Here is a 9689-nt window from a genome sequence, read left to right on the forward strand (position 1 = left end):
CTCAATGAGCTATCGTGTTTTACATATGTTCCATCGGGAATTACCTCACACAAGGAAGTAACCAGTGCTGCAGACGGTCATATAATCCGAGATCCAAGTCCCGGAGTCAGAGACACTCAGTCCCCTGTGTGTACCTACAAGGAACAGCTGTGCATGGGGTTTACAGGGTAACTGAACTGCATGAATGCAGCTCGATGGTCGTCTGTCTGCTTCTCCTCTATAGTTTTCTGTGCAGTCCCTGCGTGCAATCTTGTCAACTACGTTTGTCCGGCACAAGATGTGCATTGGTCACTTGTCTCTGAGAGAGGCTGTTGGTTTATGTGTTGTCATAATTCTGAGTGTAAGGAGGAAGCTGGCTGTCAGTCCCCAGAAACTTACTTTAATAAATGGAAGCATGCTTTTTAACTTGCCGCGTGGCATATACTCGTTGCAAAGTTCGTGCATTGCGAATCACGTTGCAGGACTATCCAATTTTGGCAAAGGATTTGTGTGGCAGTCACGAGTTGCCACGACCAGCTATCCCTAGTAGCAATACGGACAAATGGCAAGAACTACAAATTCGATTAGAGCAGCACAAGTTTAATGTAACAGGGCAAACAGAAGGCTGCCAGAAGATTTCTGGGTGTAGAGCAATCACCCAAGGTACATTTTCATATGAAAGTCTGTGCATCAGTAGAACCTGGGACCAAAGTAGTCTATGTTGGTTATTCATATTCCAGACAACTTGCGTTGTTCCCCGTTTACTCTGAAAGTGAATAGGCATAGTTATTTCATCGTTATTTCGAAAGAAGATCCTGCATTGAATGTGTTCGCCGTTTATTGATGCTTGGCAAAAAGGTGGGCGATGTGAAACGTTGCTATACTTTCATTTCCTCCATTACTGTCCTGGTGAGGGAGAAAGGTGATTGGCTCTCTCGATCAGATGGGGGCACCGGCGCATTGATGATCTAATTTAATCACGGATATAATTGGAAATGTTCACTTTTAATGGTTCGTTGTTGTGTTTTGTTTTATGATATTTGAGCACTTTCTGGGACTTGACAATACACTAAATCTCCAGTAGGTTTGGAATTGCCTCGCTGATTTTTGTGTGAGCAGTTCATGTCAGAGACGACTCACAGTGCCTCACAGAAAGCATTTAAGCTTCGGTGTGTCTGATCATGGTACTGCCTTTTCAGTTTTGATTCTGTTCCACGATAACAGGTGTCAGTTTTTGGATTCGCTGGAGAGCAAATTGGGTAATGCGATATGTGAGGTATTTTTCTTCGGCCAAAATCTTTGATGGCGAACTTGGGAAAGTGTCAAGAAGAATGGTCATTGGCAGCAAAATCCGGAAAACCTTCATCTCTGGATCGGTTGGGCTCATCCACCCTCCAAACAAAATAGCCAAACTCGCTGGCTGAGTAACAAACATCATGCGTTTTTTTGCAAATGGTGTATTCAAACCATTGCCGGTGGCTGGAGCATCTCAGACTTATCGAGCATGGAAACAAATCCCGCGATCCAACTTGCCCTTGCTGAATAGATAACCGAAATTAATCCATACATTTCTGCCAATATTTGTGCCTTATCTCTCCGAGGTCTTCCTGTCTATACACCCATTCAGATGCCTTTGAAATGTTGTGAGTGCACCAGACTCTGCCACTAAATGTGGCAATTCATTCCACACACACAAAAGGTCTGTGTGAAAAACATGTGTCCCTCACATCCCTTTTACATTTTTCCTCTCTCACATTAAACGTTTGCTTTGTAGATTTGAACTTGCGTGTCTTGTGAAGCAGTGCTCCCTGACTATTTACTCTGTCTGTCTTCCTCATGATTTTATAAACTCCTGTGAAGCCATATCTAAGCACTGAAGCTCCTGGGAATCTGACGAAGCCTATTCAGTTTCGTTCTCATGTCCAAGCAGTGCAAACCTTGCAAATTCTTGTAAAGGTTTCCTAAACTTACACTTGCAAGAAGTGTGTCCAGCTGCAGCACTTGTTTGACCGCGTGTCTACTCTGGAGCTGCGGGTGGACTCACTGTGGAGTATCAGCAATTCTGGAGAGTTATGTTGCCTCCCAGGTGCTCAAGGCCAGGGATGTCACCCATCGGCTGAAGAGCATTCGAAAAGGGGATCGTGAACAGCTAGTTGTCTTGGTGCATATAGGCACCAACGAAAAAAAAAATACGAGATGAGGACCTGCAGGGAGAATTCAAGGAGCTAGGAGAGAAATTAAAGAGGAGGGCCTCAAAGGTAGTAATCTCGGGATTACTGCCGGTGCCATGTGACTGCCAGCGTAGAAATGAATAAAAAAAACGGCATGGTGAACACGTGAGTTGAGGAATGGTGCTGCAGGGTGGGATTCAGATTTGTTGGATTTTGTGACCAGTTCTGGGGAATGTGGGACTATAAGAAAATTGACGATCTACATCTGAACCAGACGGAAACGTATGTCATTTCGGGAATTTTTGCCACTTCTGTTGGGGAGGTTTTATACTAATGTGGCAGGGGACTGGGAACCACAAGAGTAAACAAGTCGGCAGTGAGGTGGGAACTGGAAACGCTAAGAATCTGAAAGATAGCATTAATAATGGGAAAAGTGGGCAGAGAGCAGATGAATGCAAAAGAACTGGTGGCCTGAAATGCATCGACTTTAATGCATGGAGTATAGATAGATGAATTTAGGGCTTAGGTTGGTGCCTGGAATATGTGGTTATTGCGATTCTCGGGGAATGTGTATGTGTGTCTCTTTCTGTGGGAGACACGACGTGGGTAATAACACAGTGTGACTATGTCAAACTTCAATCCCATTGTTGTGTCATCTAAGATCAAAGCGAGAACCTCACTGCCATTATACTGGAAACATCAGAACACATAAGGTGATGGACCAAGGCTGGAAACTGGGAATAGAATAGATGAATGTCTTTCAACCAGACTGCACCATGGGCCAAATGGGATTTTCCATTCTGCAAAACTTGAAGACGAGTAGAAACCAATCTGCAGTGGAACTGATCAGAAATTAAATGGAAAATCCATTTCATCGAGAATAAGTGCAAGAGCGTCTGTCTTTATTCCGTGTAATCTCGTTGTTAGGATTTGGAACTCTAACCGCAATAGTGTTGGTTCTATACTCGGACAGGGAATGCATGTTTTATTGTGCAAATATATCGTGGTATCAGTATTTCTTACCACTGGTCCGAACCTGTTAATGCTTGGTTTTGTGCCAGGTTATCAAAAACCAAAACATTGAATTTACAATCTTAAAAGGACTTCATCAGCTGTCATGCTACTTTCATTTTCCTGAGCTGGTGGAAGGCTATGTTTTAATGGCTACATTTCCTTTTAGTTTCCGTTATGTAGCAGTCACGCCGAATGGAGAATTGTTTCTTTCAGTGTCTGCCTCAATATGTGTCTTTGTTTTTTCCATATTTGTCTCTGTATCCTCCTGGGCCTTTTTCACATTCTCCGACTGTCTGGCTGTCCATATCCCTCATTTCCCGTTTCTGCTCTTGAAAAGCCTGATATTCAGAGACAGTTTGAGATTCGAACTGCTGATCGAGGCTTTCTGACGCCTGGTTGAAGTCGATCAAAGTAGTCTCACATTCTCTGGATAACGCATCTGTCACTTCTACCTGAGGCAAGTAGACATTTCTTCCTCAAAATCTAAAGACTCTTCCGAAGTTAAAGTTGAATTCCTTATCCAACAGAAAAAGAAAGTAATTACATGATAGCTGAAGAAGAACAACGATGCATTTACTGTTGGTGTACAATGAATGAATGGTGACAGCAGAGAATGATGGTGATCATGTCGTGGTGTCAGTGCCATTACCACAACATTTCCCGGGAATGCTGTTGTGTCTCCTGCCTCACCACTTAATTTCCACAAAACTGGAAATGAAGGAATGAGAATTAGAGGATGAGAAGCAGAAGTGCTTGTGGAACTGCGGAAAGAATCTCCAGGTTAAAATAGTAGTTAAAAAGAGCAACCTACACTACTGGATTTAAACCAGGAAAATGAAGCCGGAACGCGAAATCAGAATGTACAGCAATTCAAACAGGACACTCGCAACACAAGACTTGCGAGAAATAACGAGCTTTCAATACAATGAGCAGGCACCAGTGTGATGGGAGCTGCTTTCACCAGCTAAGCCATGGCGTCACGTTAAGAGCCAGATTTCTCGTCCATATGTACAATGCCTGAACTACTTGATCACAGGAATTCGAAAACGCGTTTTCTGTATTAATGTTGCTCAGTATGAATGGCAATCAAACGCTGCTTGTGCAAAAACAGACGTTTCAATGCTGAGCATGCTCCACTAAAAAGGCACAGAAAAAGACAGTATCCTCTTGCATTGGCATCCAACAGATATTTACGTCAATTTAAACTAACAGAATAAAGAGGATGTGCTCATCTCCTCTCGCGTCTCATTAACCACGTTAATACACACGCAGGGATTTTCAAACCAAGATGAACAGGCTCATTGTTGTGAATTGACAGCAGTGGTGTGTGAGTCATTGCGAACAGTGAGCAATAAATGGTGAACCAATAGCACTGACACTGAGCCTTGCACCATCAGCTCCACACTCACATCTTGTGTCATGTCTCCTAGGCATCAGTGCATTTGACTTTAATTATTCTACCCTGCACCTCTCCTCAAGTTATTCCCGACCTACTGCAGTGTAGAACTAGGACATGCAATTATTATAAATGCATTTCTGGGACACACTTGTCTTTCAATGAGATAAGATTCACTGCCCATCCCTAATTATCCCAAAGATGTAGGGGATGAGTTGCTTTTGTTAACTCCTCAAATCCTTAGTATGGAGGTACTGACAAGAAACCGTTACAGATGGAGTTCCTGGATTGCGGAAAGCAGACCGACCACAAACTGCTAACGCAACTCACCCAGGGAAGAGAAGATGGAACCCACTCTGTCAACGTAACTCAACCAGGGGACAGAAGTCTGACATCACACGATCAATTTAACTCAACGATGAAATTATGGCCTGACCGCACTCTGTTAATGTAACTCACCCAGGGAAGAGTAGACTGACGCCACTCTATCAATGTTAGTCATCCAGGGAAGAGCAGACTGACCCAACACTTTATATGTAACTAACCCAGCAAATGGCAGACTGACACCACTCAGAGAAGAGCAGGCTGTACCCATTCTGTTTCTGTCACTCATCCAGGAAAGAGCAGGCTGATCTAATTCTGTCAATGAAACACAAGCAGGGAGACGAGCCTGACCCCACTCTGTCAAAGTAACTCATTCAGAGAAGAGAAGACTTATTCCATTCTGTCTGTGTGAATCATCCAGCGAAGACGGTAATGAAACCATCATTGCTGTTAAACTCGGACAGAGAAGAGCAGACTCTCACGATTCTGAGAAACTAACACGCCAGTGGAGGAGCAGACTGACACCACTCTCTTAACGTAGCTCACCCAGGGAAGAACAGACTGAGTGCACTCTGTGATATTACTCACTCAGAAAGGAGCAGACTGACCCCATTCTGTTAATATGACTCACCCAGGGAAAAGCAGATGAAGCCCAATGTGTCAATGTGACTCAACCAGGGAAGAGCAGACTGATCCCACACTGTCCAAATAACTCACTCAGTGAAAAGCAGACTGACGCCACTCTGTCTATGTAACTCGCACAGGAAAGAGTAGACTGATGCCACTCTGTCAATGTAACTCACTGAGGGAAGAGCAAACTGACGCCACTCAGTCAGTGTTAGTCACCGAAGGAAGGGCAGACTGGCCCCACACTCTCAGTGTAACTCAGCAGACTGATCCCACACGGTCAATATAAGTCATTCACTGAAGAGCAGTCTAACCCCACTCTATAAATGTAATTCACTCAGGGAAGAGCATACTGATCCCATTCTGTCTATTGCACTCACCCAATGAATGAACACTAACCCCACTCTACAAATGTAACTCGCCAGAGAAGAGCAGACGGTAGCCAGACTGTCAACATAAATTATCGTGGGAAGAGAATACTGACCCCGCTCTTTCTGTTTCACTCAGGCAGGGAAGAGCAGACTATCACCACTCTGTGAAAGAAATTCGCCCAGCAAGGGCAGACTGACCCTTCTGTATCTGTGTGACTGACAGAGGTAAGAGCAACTAACACAACTCTGTCAATGTCTCTCCCTCAGGGAAGAATACCCTGACCCCTCTCTGTCCATGTAGCTCACCCAGGAAACAGCAGACAAACCCACTCTGTCTATTTAAGTTCACAAAAATCCTCTGAAGTACGTCCTATCCAGACACTCTCCTCATCACTGTCTCTGTAACTGTGTGCACTCAATGGCGAATCCAAATAACCTGCAAATGTTTAGAATGTGGCAGCAAACCAGAGCTACCACACAGAAATTGGGCGAATGTGCAAACTTCCATCAGGCAGTCACCTAAACCTGGAATGGAAACCAAACCCGACAGCAGTCGTGATTATAAAATGGCACAACAGAAACCCAGCAAAAAGAATTGCATCCCTGTGTGTTGCAATGATTCTGAGTATTAATTAAGCCCCCCTCACTGTAGTTAATTTCCATTTTATTCACTGCCAACCTTCTTCAAAGCAAAGCACGCACTTGCTTTTTTCAGAATTCTGATATCCCGCTTTCATCCCGCTTTTTACCTCATCATATTTCTGACTTTACAAACTACGTCATAACAGGTTGACAACTGCAGAATGAGCTTTGTTCCGTTCTCCACTGATGTTGAGAGTAGTAATACAGCATATTCGAGTAGGACCTGATGCACTTGCGGGTGGTGAATTCGCGGCATTATGGCTTCTTTTTTTCGTTTTCGGTCTACTATTTCGAGTTCATTGCGCAGACTTCTGAAGAAGACTTTTTGGAGTCGAAATGGTAACTGTGTTTTCTCTGGAAAGACAGACGTAGCTTTATTTCTGTTCTCTTATAAATTGATCTTCTTCTGATCTTTGCAAGTGAAATAAGGTGCATTACTATTGCTCAGTTTTAGTTTCAAAATCAAGAGAAACATGAAGGAGACAATATCAAAGAACACAAACTACAGAGTTCTTAAGATAATTTTTGCAGCAATGGTGGACATGAAGGTCAAATTAAGATAACGGTTCAAGAACATTTAGTCTGGAAATGGTGTGTGACTTTAGTTCTAAATATATGTTTTCGTTCTTCCAGTACATCTTTTTGACTCCCAGAAAACATTGATTGTTTTCTGTATTCACTTTGTTTCGCGATATCTGTCTTCTGGTCGACCAGGGACAACTTGAATTTGCGTCTGCATTGAATAAGATTTCGCTCTTTCATTCGAGAAGCAAACCTGTGCATTATGTACCACTTATCATGCTGATGGCTAAGAAGTTCAAAATGAATTACCGTTTATATACTACTACCAATGGTAGTGCTGTTTTGGTGCAGAAATGTGTCAACATCTCTGACGTTAGAGTCAAAATTTAAGTCACATCTACTCTTTGGAGTGTCTTCTCATATCAGAACATGCTGACATGAAAACATCTAGCTCTGATAGCAAAGTTTTTTACATTAAACTGGGAGTATGTTTAACTAAGCAATTCAGACGGCCAAGATGAATAATTAGCATTTTTTTTCTTCAAGCTGAGCTCTCCACACCAACTGCTCCAACGAAGGCCGTGGATAAGATCCCCATCGATTATTTTGGTCAATTTTAGCCTCAACAACAATCTATTGTTCTGAACAATGCTACACCACAAGCAGAGGGCTAAGTCTGATTTTCATCGTTAATTTTCAAATTCAATTCTTATTGCACAGTTTCTTACGAATGTGGACAGCAGAAGACCGTTAACATTCCATTTCTAATATTTCCAGAAAATTCTACTCCGCTGATATCGCCTTGCCTTATCACACCTCAAGCCAGCAACCTGGATCAGTCGGGTTCCTTTCCACACATGGAGTTGCTTTTTCGAATTCATTGACTGCTGATGTAATAGATTATTGACCTTGAGAGTCAGTTGTAAATTAGGTTGAACTTTCTCAGCTTGACTTTCAACTGATCCTAAAAAAAAATCATCACCTGCAGGTAAATGTATTGCATTGCTTCTTGTTTTGCTTAATTACACCCCCCACTCCCGAACATCCAAATTTCACCATAGTTCGACAAATGTTTTGAAACTGATTCGTGTTGGAAGTTGGTGGCTTTTTGTGTCTCGACATATAATGTATTCAATTCGACGTCTTGAAATGACTTCGGATTCTTCACAGTTGAAAAATCACTTTTGATTGAACGCAAAGCTCAAGCTCCACGAAATTCCGCTCAGAACTTAATGACTTTTAAATGATTCAGCGCTGTGAACAGGATTCGAACCTGTGCAGGGAGACCCCATTGGATTTCGAACCCAACGCCTTAACCTCTCGGCCATCACAGCTACAGAAGAGCTGCCAATTTTCATAGTAAAAGAACTGAATTCATGAAATACGCCATTTGTTTGAAGAACAAATTGTCAAGACCCAAAGATTTCGCCAAATCCTTTGCAGAGACCCAGACGAACGTTACCTTAGCAGATTGACAGGCTTTCACCGCAAACTAGATCCTGACACAGCTGAAGTTGTGGGAATGATTCTTCGTCGAATTTTAGAGTCACGGATGTACACCACATGAAGAGAGGATCATTGTCTCACTGTGTCCGATCGATTTTGACTCAATTGCTCATCATCTGGTGCCAAAGTTGTTTTTTAATATTCATCAAAAGATGGTATAAGAAATATTGATGCTAAGTCCATAAACGCTAGCTACTTTCGTAAAAAAAATCGGAATTAGAAAGAATGCAGAATAATTTACAGGAATGGATCCAGCAACTCATCCGTAAGTTCTGACATCAGGTAATGAACTTGTGAGCACATGAGAGGAAGATTGACCGAAGATTTGGAACTTGAAATCGTCTTGACGGAATTATTTGCGGTTGTTCTAGAGTCATCAAGTCCTTGATGATAACAACACAGAAAGTGGCCCTTCTTTCCAACTTGACCATGGTGGACAGTTATCCGAAATTAATAGGTCCCATTTGCCAACATTTGGCCCACATCCCTATACACCTTGTTACTCATATATCCATCCAGATGCCATTAAATGTTACAGTTGTACCAGTCTCCAACAATCTCTCTGGCAGCTCATTCTGGACACGACTGAAAAAGTTGCCCCTGACGTCCCTTTTAAATACTTACCCACTAATTTTAAAACGATATTTTCTAAATTTTGACTTCCTCACCAGCAGGAAAACACCTGGACGAGTCAACCTATCCATGTCCCTCATGATTTAATAAATAACAACGATTTGACTTTATCATACTTGTCAGGAGGGAAATATGTGGAGATTATTTTCGAAGGTTTGACGGAGAAAGGTTGATGTACAGATTTTTAGAATTGCATATTGGAGAAGTTTTTAATAAGTCATTGAAGTCTCGTAGCAGTTGTAGAAGTCTGTTGTGAAAGCTGCAGAAGGATTTCAGGGCACGAAAATGAAGCATTGTTTCCAATGTATTGTGGCTCAGTTCGACCGCACTTGGACTACAGTATGAGGAATTACAATCCTCAATTTAGGAAAGATATTAATGCCATATGAGGAATACCACGAATGGTGATTAGCCTTGATGTCATGGATGAACGTTAGTCCTGTGAATTGAAATTGGGCAAATCCCGTCTTTTTTTAACAGTTTCAACACAAGAGAGGTAACCTC

The 9689-nt window shown here is 42.4% G+C and overlaps 1 non-coding gene across 1 annotated transcript; it reads right to left on the reverse strand.

Annotated features, from left to right (window-relative positions):
* Positions 1-8298: 8298 nt before the first annotated feature.
* trnas-cga (transfer RNA serine (anticodon CGA)) lies at positions 8299-8380 on the reverse strand. Its single transcript has one exon. It is a non-coding gene; the product is annotated as a tRNA-Ser (tRNA).
* Between the last annotated feature and the right edge of the window lie 1309 nt (positions 8381-9689).

This window comes from Chiloscyllium punctatum, chromosome 34 (genome assembly GCF_047496795.1).
Source record: "Chiloscyllium punctatum isolate Juve2018m chromosome 34, sChiPun1.3, whole genome shotgun sequence".
NCBI classification, from domain to species: Eukaryota; Metazoa; Chordata; class Chondrichthyes; order Orectolobiformes; family Hemiscylliidae; genus Chiloscyllium; species Chiloscyllium punctatum.